General features: G+C 47.2%; 1 long non-coding RNA gene across 4 annotated transcripts in view; it reads left to right on the forward strand.

The window, feature by feature from the left end:
* Positions 1-17,183, forward strand: part of LOC112664145 (uncharacterized) — a 66,338-nt gene that overhangs the window by 31,452 nt on the left and 17,703 nt on the right. For 2 of the 4 annotated variants that reach the window (XR_007403106.1, XR_007403104.1), the window contains exons 2-4: positions 14,828-14,966; positions 15,370-15,420; positions 15,562-15,660. This is a non-coding gene — a long non-coding RNA (uncharacterized LOC112664145). The remainder of the gene's footprint in view (positions 1-14,827; positions 14,967-15,369; positions 15,421-15,561; positions 15,661-17,183) is intronic. The other 2 variants (XR_007403105.1, XR_007403103.1) reach the window with 1 other exon arrangement.

Genomic DNA, 17,183 nt, shown 5'->3' on the forward strand with positions numbered 1-17,183 from the left:
CCCGACTGACCTTCTAGAGAGGGAGCTTTTTTTTTTTTTTTTTTTTTTTTTTTAAAGACTTATTTATTTATTCATGAGAGACACAGAGAGGCAGAGACACAGGCAGAGGGAGAAGCAGGCTCCATGCAGGGAGCCCGATGTGGGACTCGATCCCGGGTCCCCAGGATCATGCCCCGGGCTAAAGGCAGACACTAAGCCACTGAGCCACCCAGGGATCCCTGGAGAGGGAGCTTTAAAGAGACAGTGAGTCAGGGCGGGCAGCAAGAACGTCTCCCACTCCCGATGTACCTGAGTGATTGTTTAATTCTTCCAGTTGTTGGGCTTGTGGGTAGCTGTGGCCCTCGGCCAAGAAGAGGCAGGGGGATGAGAACAGAGGGTGTTGCTGAGAGATGTATGGGAAGAGGCGGCCCTTGTGTCCTGCAGGCTGCACAGGGGCCAGATCAGAGCAGCCTCTGCCTGGAGGGTGGCATCAGATGGGCAGTCCGGGCTCCTCCGGCCATAGACCCAGTCCCTTCCCTCTCCCTGAGGTGCTGGGGAGGAGGCAGCCCTTCCTCCAGACCAGACCCCCCTCCCCCGGCTCCCCTTCCCCGGGGGGTCTGGCTTCCAGGGCCGCCAAAGCAGATGAGCTCATTTCTAGAACCCGAGAGGAGGCTCTGACCCCACCTTGCCGGTTGTTGCTGGCGCCAGGCCGTTGAGCCCGGGCAGGGCATCACGCTGGCACCGGGCCAGCCTGGAATCAGGCAAATCTGCTGACTCATCTCCCTCTTCCAATCAGCCCTGGGAGTTGGCATTCGGGAAGCTGCATGGAGGAGGAGCCTGACGGCTGGTGATGGGGGCCACCGACGAGGAGTGGGGGGGCATCGGCCCTCTGCAGGAGCCGTCACCCACCTGCACCCCAGTCCCACATCCCACTGGCTGCCACTGGGTGGAGGCGGGGGCAAAAATATATGCTCACCCGAGGATCTCGGGGCTTCTTTCTCCAGCAGAAACAAGCAGAACACGGGAGCAATGTTATGCTTTGCATGAGACAGCTGGATTCCTTGTGTTGGATAATCTCCAAAAACTAGGCTTGGTGCAGGGTCAGGCCTGGCAGTGTCTTTAGGGAGAAGGGACACATGGTAGGGCTTGAAAAATTAGCATAGAGAAGTTTGAAGACTAAAACAGACGTGGCCCATCGGCCCCTCTCTGCCACCCCCAGGGAGCATCTAGATGATCGATGAATACAAGCTTTGAATGAGATAATATACGTGTCCAAAAAGGTCCAAAATAAAAGCGAAAACTCTCACCTGCCCCCACCCCCTGCTTATTTTTCTCTCCCCAAAGGCAACCACTTTGAGAACTTTCTTTAGCTTCTCTCTCAGGGGAAGAATGTTTACCGTACAAAACTACATATCCATCGGCGCTTACATGTTTTTAACACCCAAAGAGCCTCAAGATAGCACAACTCTTTGGGACACCAAGCCCGCTGCATTCTTGGGTGCTCCGAGCAAGGGCTGCATTCCCATAGCACAGAACATGCATGGTGCCCACCAGAGTTATGCAATGTGGTAGGAGTGTTGTTTCCACTTTGTAATGTACCCCACAGCTCTTTCCAGATCAACACAGAGATTTATCTCTTAAAAAAAAAATCTGACTTCACAGATCCCACACTTAGAGGTACTATAATTTACTCAACCAGTCCCTATAGACGGACAATTTGTTCTTCCCTCCCCCCACCCCAGTGGCAAAAATGCTCCAATTAACATCCTTTGTGAATGTCCACAGAATAAATGCTTATCAGCAGGATTCCTAAACCCACGGGTACATACATTTCAACTTTAAAGATTTTATCTAATCAGTAACTTCTGTAAATAACAGCTACTCCAAAGGCCAAAAGAGTTTTCCTGATTGAATTCCTCCCTGAAATAAGGTGAAAAGGATTGACCGGACATTGGAATAGGACCCCTTATTACTACAAGCCACCCTGAAGGTATGTGTGCGCACAGATTGGGTGAATAAGAGGGAGGTGAACTGGATGAGGGACAAGAATGAAAGAAATCCTCCAGAATTTAAGAAGGGCTGTCATCCTAAGCACTGATAAGGAAAAGACTAGACAAAGGGTTATAAAGGTCTGCAGGTAGAGTCACTGTGCTCTAGCTACGGAGTAGCCCAGAAACAAAGTGAGAGTTCACCTTGGCTGGAGGTTTTTACAGTGTTTGCTAGGATTTCCCCAGAGGTGCCGCCGTTGGATGTGTGATTCAGTTACCAAGTGTAGCTATCTGGAATGATTCATTATTGTCTCTCGTGGTCCTGTGGAATGATGGGGTGCAGCTGGGTGCCTCTCACTTGAGGTGTCCCATGGAGGTGTGCTCGTAGCGGGGTTGTTGTTTCAACTGGAATTGCCCAAAGGACTTTGTGATCTCTCCCAGTTTCTGGTAGGTTACTTACTATCCTCTGGACGAGGGGAACCATCCCTCCTCTGGTTCCTCCAGAGGCTTGGCCATTCCTCTTCTGGTTCCTGAGGGGCCAATCCTCAACTCACAGTGACTTGGAAGAAAAGGAGGATTTATTGACAAAAGTACCTTAACTATCCAAGAGGGTTTCAGGAATAGCTGGATGTGGTTGTTAACAGAATGTTCTTAGGAATTTGTTTCTCTCCATCTCTCAAATTCCCTTTTCTCTCTCTTGATCTCTTTCTCAAATAATGCCACCAAGATCTCCAGGCTTATGGTTAGCAAGAAGCCTTTTTTCTTGCAGCAGCTTCAGCCCCATCCTGAAGCTGTCGTTGGGCTGGCTTGGGTAACAGGCATGTCCCTGAACAGATCACCATGACCAGGGAAGGTACACACTGACCAAGCCTTGATCTCACACCGTCCTCTGGGTCTGGGAGGTGGGGTCAGACTTACCCAAATCATGGAGACTGAGACTCAGGCTGAGGATGAATGAGACTGGTTCCTTGAAGTGAAGGTGGGAGAAAGGAGACGTTGGAGACCACCGACTCTAGTGCAGTGATGGAATCCCTTGCATACCACCTGTGTGAACACTTAGGCGTGATCACTGGCAAGAAGCGTGCTCACAGCCTCTGACTGTGTTCCACTGCCCTAACAGCATTCTGTTCCACTATAGGGCAGCTCTGAGTATAAATCATTATAAAGTAAGATAAATACCAGCTTTCTAATGGTCCCTGTGCATCAGGCACTGGGCTGTGCACTTTATATGCACATTTCAGTTTCTTTCTATAACATCCTGTTAAAAGAGTTACTCTTATTGAACCTGCTTCACAGAAGAAGAAATTGAGACCAAAAGCCATTGCATAATTCAGATATTTCAAAGACAAAAATCTTCATGGTAAGTCTCCACACGACGAAGGTCTGCCCCACTACAATTTTTACCCCATTGACCTTTTGGAGTTCATTGGCTAAGTTCTTCAAATAACTGTAGATAGATATTCCATATGTCCCCAGATTTCAGGCTTCTCTGGTAAGCATCCCCAGCAGCCTTGTAAATTCGGAATGTGAAATGGTTTGCAAAGATCGTCCTAAACCCGCTTGTCTGGGCATGCTCAGTGTCCCTCAGAAAATGTGCTTAAACCAACCTACTCCCATTGGGGTCCCACCAGTGTGAAATACTACAGGATCTCCTTCTCAGTTACTGTACATTTGTCCATGCAACCCCAGATTACCCTCAGGACTTAAGGAGCCAGGCCTGCGGGCAATTCAGATCAAGGGTGGAGTCCTCTCCTATCCTCAGGGCTTCATCAAAGCCTCTGGGGAGTCTACTCCCAGATTTTAACAGGGCAGTTAACTTATTGAGCCTCAGGGGCAGGGCTTTACTTTCATCCTTATTCAATCACCCAGTTCGTTTGATTGGTTGTCCCAATCACTTCTGGGAATTCTCATTCTGTCCTTCCACACTTCACTCAACTGTCCCAGTTTAGGTCATTCTGAATCTGAAATTAAAAGAACATTCGACCAAAGAGAGTCATGGAAGGAGAATGCCATTGGAGGCCTTCTTAGGGACATAGTCATTGGTCAACAAATCCCACCAACTATACTCTCTCTCACCTTTAGTTCCTACTTTCTTTATAAGAGTTTAAAAGATTTTGTCAAATACCATGATGAACAAAATACTGATAAGCCATGCCCAAGGATCTAGTACCCTCTTAAAATATTTCATGTGGAAGAGAAATTTGTTTCTCATTCTTTTTTTTTTTAAAGATTTTACTTATTTATTTTAGAAAAAGAAGCATGAAGTGGGGAGGGCCCAAGGAAGAGGGAGACAGACTCCCCACTGAGCGGGGAGCCTGACTCGGGCTGATTTCAGGACCCTGAGATCATGACCTGAGCCAAAGGCAGACGCTTAACCAACTGAGACACCCAAGTGCTCCTGTTTCTCATTCTTTTATCCATTCAGTTATCTCGTATTTATTGAGCAAGAGCTCACTCTTGGTTAGCTGAGAAGCTCTGGGCAAGTTGCTTAACCCACCTGCACCTTGATTTTCTAATCTGTTAAAAACAGGGACCCTAGCTTCACAGAGTTGATGTAGAACTTGAATGAGATAACCAAGCTAAGTTGCTTAAAATGGTTCCTGGCATATGATAGATACTCAATAAGTATAAAGAGTCCTGCTATGAACCCATTAATGCTTGCTCTCTCTGGGTTCCCAGATCAGATTCCCTTTCATGTTTGAATTTTGTCCCTTGGCCCTGCTTGCCTACAGACTGCTTGCAAGTACCCTCCCCTCCAGCAATCCGAAGCTCCCGCAGGATGCTTGGCCAGTTCGGATGAAAATCTGTGCCTTCTCTTTTCTCCTCACTTTGGTTATTTGTGGTTTGATAATCTTGGTGGCATTTTTAAGCCCCTCCTGCCAGGCCTCCTGTCAGGGCTGGAAGTCCTTCCTGTCAAGTGCCTGCAGTGGCCCCCTCTGAAGGCTTTATGACAGCTGCCCACAGCCAGAAAAGTGCTTTGCGGTCTCCTGTTGTCAGCAGTGCCCTGAGGAGACTGCCTCACATCATGCAGACTTCTAAATTGGAAACCATAACTCTCCTCTCCCTTGTTTTCTGTAAGCCCTGAATATTAGGATCCAGGAGGCTCTTTCCCATTTCTTTTCTTGCAACTTTTCATGTAAATGGATTTAGGGTCTGAGCATTGGCCCACCCCTGTTCCCTACCCCACTCCCCTTCCCGGACCCACACAAACACACATACCCCTTATAAAAATTGGGGTAATTATATGATCAAAGAAGTTTCCTCTCCACCCCTGTCTTTTCATTCCTTCACATTCTCAAGGCCACCCCAGGGCCGTCATGACACCCAACCCCAGCAGAAGCCATTTCAATAGAATACATGACAAATGGTGACCCCTTGCATTGTGCAACACAGCAATATGGCCCAGCTGTCTCTGGACCTGGGTCCTCCTGTCTTCTATTCCATCTCTTCTGATGGGCTCCTAATTCTTGGTAGCAGAACATGCTGCTAGCTTAGAACAGTGCACTAAGTTACTGATATGGGTAGGTGGGGGAGAAAACCACCTTGCTGTCACAGAGACAATGAAGAAGACAGCACTTGGCATGCCCATTGCTCATTGTGATGCTTGGCCACCTAAGGGGAGGGACAGTAGGATGAACCTAAAGGATCTCTACCCCTTCCCAGCCCAAGAGCCATAGCCTCTTCGGCTCCTGAGCAACATGAGTGAGCAGAAGCCCGTGGCTTCACAGTTGGAAGTCAGGCAGACCACCCCATTTCAAAGAAGAGTCTATCAAGGGGAAAGGATGCTGGACATATGTGTGTGATATGGTCGTGTCCAATTCTGAATTAATAGGGCCACCCAAGGTCCTCTCCAGAGAAGTTCTGACTCCCAGATGGCTTGGGGGAGGGGAGGGGCCCGGTGGGGGGGAAGGACTGGCAGCCATTCAATCTTATATTTCTCAAGTGTTTTGATTGGGCAAAGGGCTGACCCCCCCAGCCTTGGCTCTCTTGACAGGTTCCTTTCTCGAGAGAATCATGGCCCAGGGATCTGCTCCAGGCACTCCCTCTCTAGTCACCCACTCTGAATTTTCTTTATGGTACTTCCACTGGCTAGAATGTAAGCTTCTAGAAGACAGGCCTCTGCCTCAGAGCCTAGAACAGTGCCTGCCCAACCCAACGTAGCACTCAGGAAAAAGTCTCCGAAGGAATCAGTGAATGGGTGAGGGGGAAATAGCCCAGTCCCACTAAGTGAATTGGAAGCAACTCCAGAGATGGTCTAATCTTTTCCTCTGATTTCTCTTGGAAGGAAACTAGAAGTAGTCCAGAGATTTTAAGTGACTTCTCAGATTTGACACTAGACCTGGATTTTTGCATTTTTCAAGGAGCTCTCAAGGCATACTATCCATATTTGACTTTTTACATACTCTGTGGGGAATGTCATGAGGGTGGAGTGGTGGCTGAGAGAGGCAGAGGCCGCTGCTCAGGGTCACATAGCCAGAATTTAAACCCAGGCATGTCTGACTCGAGATAGGCTGCTTGAAACCGTCAGGTTGGGGATAATGAATATGTTATGTTTGAGGAACCAAGCACAATTAACAGGGCAGGCTCCCGGGGGCCACCATTTTGAGGAGTCTGAGGCTATATCCGAGTTCAGAAGGCAAGAGTGCATGATTGATTAACCACATCTGCCATGAGCAGAGGGGCAGGAGGGCAGGGCCCGCCATCCTCAGGACTGGAAGATGTTGCAATTTTGCAACATTAGGCTCCTTATCCAGGATGCTTTCTCCCTTACTATACTGCTTCTGAAGCCAATATTTCTACAGTTCCTGCCCCAACAATGAGAAGCCTATGAGAAGGCTGTCAAGCCCTGCCAAGTTGGAAGTGAGCTGAGCACTGTTAGAAAGGAACTGAATGCATATGTGGTTATTCCAGAATCTTCTACCCATCCCATAGGGCTCAGTGTTGCCTCCATGGTGGAAGGGCATAAGTACGTTAATGACAGGAGGACAGATCATCCAAAATCACTTGTATCTACTTTTGGAGGGAGTCTGTGACCTTTTGGCCTGTAAAATACCTCACCTCACACCGCCCTGTAACAGGCACAATGATGGGCATCTGCATTGGCTCCCATCTGCCTGGACATGGTCTGCACATGGCTCCTGAGTTCAAGGAGCCTCCACCCCAGGTAGAGAACAGAGGGCAGCATAGCTGTCAGGAAGGCATGCAGTGTGCCCGGGGGCTGCTCCAGTTTTATCTCCCCCATTCTTCACAAACAGCCTATCTGTATACAAAACATATTTTCTTGGACTTCCCCTGATATTTTGGGTTGTCTCACAGCTCCATGCCTTTGCAGCCTCTCCTAGGCTACCTGGCAAACAGCTCTTCATCCTGTCTGTGCCCCTCAGCAGCTCTGAGGACCTGGACAGACTGAATTCTGCACTTCTATATCATAATAATCTCACCTGTAAAAATTAAATGAGTTGATACATAGTAAACACTTTGAAGCATGCTTGGCACTTGAGCCCTGGACATGAGTAGTCAGTGATTATTATTACTCATCCTTCAAGACTCAACTTGAACTCCACCAGGAAGTGTTGCAAAAAATACCCCAAAGACAAAAGATTGCCTGGAAAAGATACTTGAAACACACGATGAGGGACAAAGTTCCTTAGTTTCCAAGGAACAAGTACAAATCTGTATATCATCATTCCATGGAAGAAACGCCCAATAAACAGGAATGTGTGTCACAGAAAAAATATACACGTGGTCAGTAAGCAAGAAAAAATGCTTGGTTTCACTCCTCACGTGCAAGACATTTTTCACACATCAGATTGACAACATTTTTAAAGTTTGAGAACATTCAGTCCTTGTCAGCCAGGGTGGAAAAGCTGACAATTTGCATAGGTTTGAGAGGGCATATTGATTTCTGCAACCATTTTATTCATTTATTTATTTATAACAATTTATTGATTCATTAGAGAGAGAGAGAGAGAGAGAGAGAGAATGATTGAGGGTCAGGCAGAGGGAGAGAGAATCTCCAACAGACTCTTCTCTGAGCAAGGAGCCTGACAGGGGGCTCAATCTCATAACCCTGAGATCATGACCCGAGCCAAAACCAAGAGTCAGATGCTTAACCCACAGAGCCACGCAGGTGCCCCTGCAGCAATTTTAGCAGACATTCTGAAAATATTTATCAAAACTAAAACTGCACATTTACTTTAGTCCAGCAATTTTCCCATTGACTTTGGGAACAAAGAACACCCACGTCTGTCACTAGCATATCCTGGGTTCCTAGAACTGTGCCTAGTGTACAGAAATGCTCAATAAGTATTTGTGGAATGGACACAACCAAAATGTTCATTATAGCAATGTTTGTGATAGACAAAAACAATGCAACTCTGCTAGCAGAGTGGACTTTAAGTACATGATTGGAGAAATCTACAGTTGGTAAAGCCAATGTCTTACAGTTGCATATCTGGATTCAGGGAGGTTGCTAAGATATAAGATGAAAAAAAAAAGCCACCTAAAAACATCAAAGTGCAGGGGTGCCTGGGGGGCTCTGTTGGTGAAGCATCTGCCTTCAGCTCAGGTCATGATTTCAGGGTCCTGGGATTCAGCCTCACATGGAGCTCTCTGCTCCATGGGGAGCCTGCTTCTCCTTCTCCTCCTGCCTCTCCCCTTCCTCATGCTCTCTCTCCATCTTTCTCTCAAATAAATAAATAAATATTTTTAAAAAAGAATCAAAGTGCAGAACAATAAACATTGTACAAAATCATTGGTGTTAATGAGAAAGCGTACGCATATATATATATTCAAATATTATAGTGTATGCATTGTTTTCCTTGGAAAGATACCTTGTAATCCGTTTTTAATTCCTTTGTGGAGAAGGATCAGGCACAGGGAGGTGGGAAAGGAGAGAGAATTTTATTTTTTATTTTTTTAAATTATTTATTTATTTATGATAGTCACACACACACAGAGAGAGAGAGGCAGAGATATAGGCAGAGGGAGAAGCAGGCTCCAGGCACCGGGAGCCCGATGTGGGATTCGATCCCGGGTCTCCAGGATCGCGCCCTGGGCCAAAGGCAGGCGCCAAACCGCTGCGCCACCCAGGGATCCCAGGAGAGAGAATTTTAGATTCATTCTACATTTTTATATTTGGGTGGCTCAGTTGGTTGGGTGTCTGACTTTTGATTCAGCTCAGGTCATCATCTCGGGGTCATGAGATTGGACCCTGAATCACACTCCCCACTCAGCACAGAATCTGGAGCCGGATTCAGATTCTCTCCCTCTTCATCTGCCTACAGCCCACCTTGCACATGCATGTATGTGCACACATGCATGCTCTCACTCTTAAAAAAAAAAAAAAAGAGAAAGAAATGTATTCTGTCTTTCGCTGCATAGATATTATAAATTATTAAAATAAATCAATTTTAAGATTTTATTTATTTATTTGACAGAGAGAGAGAGAGCACAAGCAGAGGGAGGGACAGAGGGAGAGGGAGAAGTGGACCCCCAGTTGAGCAGGGAGCCCGATCCTGAGGGGCTGGATCCAACACCTTGTGATCATGACTTGAGTTGAAGGCAGATGCTTCACTGACTGAGCCATCCAGGTGCCCCAAAATAAATATTTTTAAATATAAATATTTAAATTATAATAAATTACAGGCTAAATCAACGAGTGTGCCTTTTGTCTTGAAGTAGCTGACAGGACTCTCTAAGACCTGCCTTGTCTGTCAGCCTCCTCCCGGCCTCCCGCTCCAGCCTCCTGCTCCAGCACTGCTGGCCCAGGCCACTCCCTGCACATCCTCCACGGGCTAGCAGGCCCCTCTGCCTCCTGTGTTCCCCTTCCTCCACTTACCGTGCTCTTTAGGGCATTACCCCCATACCCCATTCCCAGGTGAGGCTAGTGCCCTTGTGGGGTCCTGCACAGTGCCTCATGCACACATCTATCCCTGTACTTCTCCACTGCCTTGAAATTCATCTGGGAGGGAGCAGTTGGAAGAGATCATCAGGACAGAACCGTACTTCACTGTCTCTGGCCTCTGCTCTCAGCACAGTGCTCCTTACATGTAAGGCTTTCAATCCATGTTGGAAAGATGCATACTGGGGGGAAGAGTCTTGTCTGGAAAATTGTGGAAAAAATCCTCTTAAGCCTTTTAATGACTAACACTAGAGTTCATACATAAGAAGAGGACAGCACTGCTTACAAAGCTGGATATTCAACCAAAGAGACCTGCTTCTCCAATAGTAGCTTTTTGTCAAGAATAATTTTATTTTTCTTTTTATTTATCCATGAGAGAACACAGAGAGAAAGGCAGAGACATAGGCAGAGGGAGAAACAGGCTCCATGCAGGGAGCCCGATGTGGGATTCGATCCCAGGGCCCTGGAATCACACCCTGAGCCAAAGGCAGACACCCAACCACTGAGCCACCCAGGTGCCCTGTCAGGAATAATTGATCCCAGTGCTAGAAAACTGACCCCCAAATCGAGCAGTGTCTTTCTGGGTCTCCTTTACTTCTGTTGGGCTGTTCTTGCTTCTGTCCACAGGCCCATCCAGGACGGCCCTAGCAAGGTTGCTGAGTCTTAGAGGAGAAAAGGCATCTGTAGTTTATTTGTCCTATAGCAGTTACCTAGTGACAAAACCCCTACCCAGTGGTACCACCCAGGAGGAGCTGGGGGAGGTTAGAAGCTGCCCCGAGAACTGGATGATGCTGGCAAAGAATCTCTAGGTACAAATGGATTTCCAGGGAGGATAACCACTCAAGAGAGGGGTTATTTCCAGGGACAGCTGGTTAGGATAGAGTGGAAAATGTTTAAGGCCAAAGGTGCAAAAATAATAGAGTTAGTTAAATTTTCAAAGCTGCCCTTAAAGCGATTCCCTGGCAATTTCATGGGACTTTGTTCTTCCATGAAGGGAAAGTCTACAGCATATGGATTGGATGAGTCAGGATTCTGAGGTCCCCAGACATCTGTACATAGATGCAGGTGCTGTAGGAGGAGGGGGGACCAAGGGTAGCGTGTGGGGAATGGGGTGAGGAGGTCAAGTTGAGAAAGGCCTATGGACCTGTCTCTCCATTTTCTTGAGCAATGTGCCATCTTGCCCCAGCTCCCTCCTAGCTCTGTTCTAGCCCTGACTTCTAAACAAAGGTCACTGTGGCTTTGGCACCAACAGCCTGAGTGGATTCAGTCACGTGGCCCAGGTACTCAGTGAGGTGAGGTGTACAGCAACAGTGAAAGCGTGTACCCTAAAGGAAATAAGTCCAACGGCCCCTGATCCCAGCTCTACCGTTCACCTGCCGTGTGACCTTGGGTGGGCAGCTGATCACTCTGTGGGTTAACTCAAAAAACTGTCTCTGAGACTCCTTCTGTGTGAATATTCTCTACCGAATTCTAAACATGACATGTTTTCCGACACTCTGAACTTCCAGAAGTGCTGGAGGTAACCCAGAGAGCATAAAGGTTTGCTGAGTGATGGAAATTCAGCAAATAACATCTTTCATCTCTCACCAGGGATTTTGTAAGCAATGACTGGACCATCTCACCCATAGGTTATGACTTAATCATATGACATTTATTAAAGGCTTGTTATATGTTAAACAGCTGGGTTAATATTTTGGAACAACCAGTGAAAATAGTAATATTAATAGCCATATGTTGGACACTATTCTGTATGTTACATCAGTTCCAGGGAAGTAGGCATCATCATCCCCATCTCTATAGAAGAAAACAGAAGCTTTAGGAGATTAAGAGTCCTGGCCCAAGGCATACCGTGAATAAACACCAGGGCCAAGAGAAAAACCCAGTGGTCCGACTCCAGAACCCGAGCACTTTACTAGGATTTACTGACTCTTCTGGAAATAATTATAAGAGGCTTAAGAAGAATAAATAATTGTTCCATGAACTGACACAACAAATATGCTACTGCTCTAAGCACTGTTCCCTCTTCCCTCACCAGGTTTGTTTTCCAGGCAGACTGGAACTTCCCACCAGCAGCCCCTAACTCGGCTGCTCACCTGATTGCTGTCACACAACTCGTGACAATGGCTGGATGGCCTGCCCATCTGGCAGGTTTGTTTACCCAAATGCCTGACACCATATTCATTCTCTTTATGCAGATTGTTATAAGCAGCTTTTCACAGGAAGGGAAATGGACCCATTTCACAATATTTCCCAGAATTTGCATATCACCTGCTGAGCTCAAGAAACCTGACCAAGAGGCCTCAGTTTTGTTTTGTGGTTGCTGTTTAAAGTCAAGGGCGGGATGAGCACTGGGTGTTATTCTGTATGTTGGCAAATTGAACACCAATAAAAAATAAATTAAAAAAAAATAAGGTCAAGGGCTGCTGAGCTGCTTGATCAGACAACGGGACAGATGACAATTTAACTTCCAAAGGTCTGGGTGCCAGGAACCAGGGAGTTCTTGTCTGAGCCTGGGACCCTGGGATAGAAGGGGAGTCTCAAGCCACGTTGGGTGGCCCTGGAGGCCCATTGGTCCCTGTAGAAGGCCTGGAAGCCAATAGAGTTAGTTACCTCTTGAGAGCCAAGTGGTGGGGACAGGAGGAGAGAGGTCTGGTTTAGTATCATGAGTTTACAAACTGCTGATCTGAGGCCCCAAAACAACATTCTGCTCACAGATGTGGAGCAAAACAGAAAAGTGTAATTGGTGGAAGCCATTGGTGGTCGTAGGTAACATAGACTTTAACACATGCTCAGGGAATGCAAAGCAGCTCTTGAGAGAGAATAATAGAGTCAAACATAGAGTGGACATAAGGGCAGATCTTGCAGACTGCTGGAAGAGAAGTGCCATCTGGGTTAGTGGCCTCCTAGGAGAGACCCAGGAGTGAGGTGGTAAGGATGTCTACTGAGAGCTACCTGTTCAAGAATTCTAGAATCACCACTACTCAGAGGACCTCAGCCAGGTTCCACATTGCAGATGAGGAAGCTGAGACCCAGGAGAAGTGACTTGCCTGAGGTCACGTAGTGGAAGAGAGACTATTACCAGCCTTCCCAACTGCTGTCTCAATTGCCCTGTCTTCTACCTCCCACAGTCTCAGCACCTGACTGGCTCTCTCTCTGTGGCTTCCAGAAATGGTTTCACAGTTTCTCATTGTTTGTGTATGACTGCGGTGACCATCTTGGTATGCCAGCACTGTGTCCTAGTGATTCCACCTGAGTGGTGGGGACAGAGCTTGTCATGTCACCTGTAAGTTATTTCTCCTGTATGGAGCCGTTAGAGGGCCCATGAAGGTTTCACCTAAAGGAATGAAGGGATCAGACTGACAGGAGGCAAATAGGAGGGTCTCTGCAAGGGACAGGGAGCAGGGAAGGGTGGGCTCCCCTGGCCCCGGATGCACTCAGACAGAAAATAGGACCATCTGCCAGGAGAGGTGCAAGGCGAGCTGCCCATGAGGACAGCACTGGGTGACGTTCCCCCGAAGGTCTCAGCTCCTTCGAGACTTTGTGACAGTTTTTACATGATAAACAAGCCAGGAAACACAAGTGTTACCCCTTTCTAGAATGTAAGGTTCACACAGACAAGGATTTTTGCCGGTTTCCTTTTTCGGCACTGTAAGCCCATGCCCAGCACTGGGGCACAGCTCATGAGCTCAGTTCGGCCTTAGCCCGTTTTTGTAAACAAGGTCTTATTGGAATATAGCCATGTATGGTCAACAACTACTTTCCCACGACAATGGCTGAGTTGAATCATCACGAGTGACCATATAGCCCTTGAAGCCATCAATATTTACCTTCTGGTCTTTTCTAGGAAAGTTTGACAACCCTTGATCTACAACATTGCCTCCATCAGATTAAGCAGATGCTTAATCAACATTTGGTGAATGAATGAACCATTTTCTCTGTTGGTGTCACAGAGGTGCAGAGACCTTAGTTTAGAACATACAGGTACAGGGATGCCTGGGTGGCTCAGCAGTTGAGCATCTGCCTTTGGCTCAGGACGTGATCCTGGAGGCTCCAGGATCGAGTCCCACATCAGGCTCCCTGTGAGAAGCCTGCTTCTCCCTCTACCTGTGTCTCTCCCTCTCCTCTCTCTGTGTCTCTAATGAATAAATAAATAAAATCTAAAAAAAAAAAAAAAAAAAAAAGAATATACAGGTACAGAAGAATGGGCATGACATTCAGAGCTGATGGATTTGGACTCGAACCCCGGTTCTCCCACCTGAGAGTGGTGTGACCTTAGGCAAATGATTTATTCTCTCTGCGTTTCATGTGCCTTATTTGTAAAAAAGCAATGGCTTTTTTATGATGAGAGTCCAAATCACAGGGCACCTGGGTGGCTCAGTGGTTGAGCATCTGCTGCCTTTGGCTCATGGCGTGATCCCAGGGTCCTGGGATCAAGTCCCACATTGGGCTACACTTAGGGAGCCTGCTTCTTCCTCTGTGTCTCTGCCTCTCTCTCTGTATAAATACATAAAATAAATGTATTTATTTTCTTTCATGAATAAATACATAAAATCTCTCATGAATAAATACATAAAATCTTAAAAAAAAAAAGGGCCAAATCATGGACTGCACAGAAACCAAAAAACCTGATTTGTGTAATTACAGAATATGTTACCTAGTTATTAATAACTTGGAGGGGTCTTCCGAGTGAGAGGCTGACATGTGACCCCGTTGGACCCTGGGGAACAGAGTCAGTCATCAGAAGGCCTGCGCTCACCACAGGATGAGGGGCAAGGGCAAGTTCAGGAATGATTGTCAGGCAGTTCACCTTTTAAACTTGCAGGAAGCTACGAGTCAGCCAATTTACACACGATGAGATTTAAGATAGTGAGTGACTCGGCAAGACTTAATTGGTTATAGATTTCAGGTGTTTTTCCAACAGTGAAAAATAATGATCCATCCGCGTTCTCTCATCTAGTTCCCTGATGACCAGTTGCAGACACTCGGCTGGAGGCAGGGCTGGGCGGCCTGAGGTCACGGGCACCCAGACCAGGACCCTCCGCACCGGCTGGCCGTCGAGTTCTCAAGGAGGGACGCATGTTCTCATACAAACACAGGTAGACCCCTTCGTGCGGGGGACGGTGTTATTTTTACCTAGGTCATTTTTTTCTAGTGGGAACTCTTAACGTGCCCGAGGAACTGTGGCAGAGTCTCCAAGCTCTCTGATTCCCCAGGCTACACCAGAAATAAAAGAGTCCCGGGCAAGTGCAGATCCAGCCTCGCAGGAGCGGAGTCAGAGACACGCGGGGACTTAGCACGGAGACTGCCCGTGTCAGTGGTGTGTCTCCCCGATCTTGAGATTTTGCAAATTTGCCCCACACACCCGCTTTCAGTAATACATCAGTACTTGGGTTTTCTTCACTCACATTGAGACACACACGGCAATTTCTACATCCCCTCGGGACTGGCTGGCAGGTGCATGTTCCTGGGGGAGAACTCACCCCTCTTTCTCTTTTGCAGGCATTAAGTCCCGATCCCCAACTCTCATTCAACACTGCTCGTCTCCCCCAGGTAGAATTCGACTACGGGCCTCCCTAGGGTCTGAAAATAGGCTGTGTGTGTGTTCTGAGGAATACGGGTTTAGTGAAAAGGAAGACTGAAGTGGTATCATCCAGATTGACATTTCTTTGTTTTTATCTTCTTATGTATCAGGACCCGGACAGTGTAATCTGCTGAGAGTTTTCTGTCTTCATGGTTTTCTCCTGGGCCATTTCTCTCTGACCTTCAACGGTAAACACCAACTATCAGCTGGTAACTAGACCGCCACCTGCCACCCAGCACATTCCAAAATAGCCACCCATTTTGTGTGTCCCACCATTAATCGAGCATGCTTTTACATCCTTCCAGAAAGCACAACACATGGCCCCGGTACTCCTCTAAATATCCAGAGACCAATTTCAAATCATGTGAGGAGAGCTTGATGGCTGATAGGTAGTGGTAGGAACTTTGGATGAGAAAGTCTGGAGTAGTCCCAGGTTCCACACTCATGTGTGAACCCATGATCTGCATCTTCCTTCAGGGATTCTTTCCATCCTCACGTGGGCCACAGTCCCATCTCCCAAGGAATTGAACTTTGAAGTATCTTATACTTAATATTACAAAGACTTAGCAAAAAACATAGATGACCCCCAATCCAGGAATGCCCTTCGTTAAAAAAAAAAAAATCTTCAATTTCTTTACAATGCAATAACGAAGTAGATAGCATTTGTATTTGTCCATGTGAAGAAAGACAAGACAGAGGGCTGGCGAGGACTGGTTCCTCCCCTCTGACTCTACTTGCTCTCAGCCACCCACTGAACCATCTTGAATGTGGACCAAGATCAAAGACATGCTAACTCTTAACAAGAAGGTGGCTTTTCTTCATAAAGTGGGACGTCCCTATACAAGTCTGGAGGGTTTAGTGATAGCATATGGAGTTGCAAGGCTTTACAGAAGCCTCCTGCAATACTTCTCACAAGAGCTGAAGAAGAAATTAGCAGAGCCCTTCTGGATGTAACACTATGCCCTGGACTAGAGGGGGGGCCTCTTCAGTTTCCAAGAAATACCCAAACCTGTGAATCTGAAGGCTTGTTCTGCTTAGCTTGACCCAAACCTAACCAGCCCCACCCTGTCCCTGTCACCACTTCAGTCCAGGCATTGGCCTCATTTTGGGTGGAGTAGAGCTCTTTCTCCCTAGATAACCCACACGGCCCTCCCTGCCCTCTCTTGGTGTCCTCACCTAAATCCAAATTGTGCCTCTCCACTGGTACCTGGATTATGTCCTGGAGCTCTCCTCTGCTTCCAAACTGTCATCTTTTCCCCATTGGCTTGATCCTTTCTGTCCTGGGCTCATTTCCAATAGTTCTCCCAAGTCATCTGGCCAATTCTCTGTGCCCTGCCCTCAGCCAGGTATCCATTTTCCATTCTTCGGCTGCCTCCGGAAACACCTCCTCCCCTCTTAGGCTTTCCTGGGCAGGTGAGAAGACAGGTAAGTATGTTTTCCCTAGTCTACTCCAGCTAATCTCTTAGACTGCACTCCCCACATGGACTTACCTGAGGAAAAAGCCAAAAGAACATAAAGGAATGGGATTGGAGTTGAGAAGGAGTAAGATTGGTAGGAAGGGAGGGAGTATATTTCTGCACCTGCGTCTAGCACCAGAGCCAAGCTACAGGGAGACGGCCTGAGAACTTGGTGAACCTCAGGAGGGCAGGAAACAGATGCACACGTAGCTAGAATGCCCCTCACTTAAATCCACCCATTCATCAAAGAGACCCCAGGAGGGTGATGCTTGATT

Source organism: Canis lupus, chromosome 17 (genome assembly GCF_003254725.2).
Source record: "Canis lupus dingo isolate Sandy chromosome 17, ASM325472v2, whole genome shotgun sequence".
Taxonomy (NCBI): domain Eukaryota; kingdom Metazoa; phylum Chordata; class Mammalia; order Carnivora; family Canidae; genus Canis; species Canis lupus.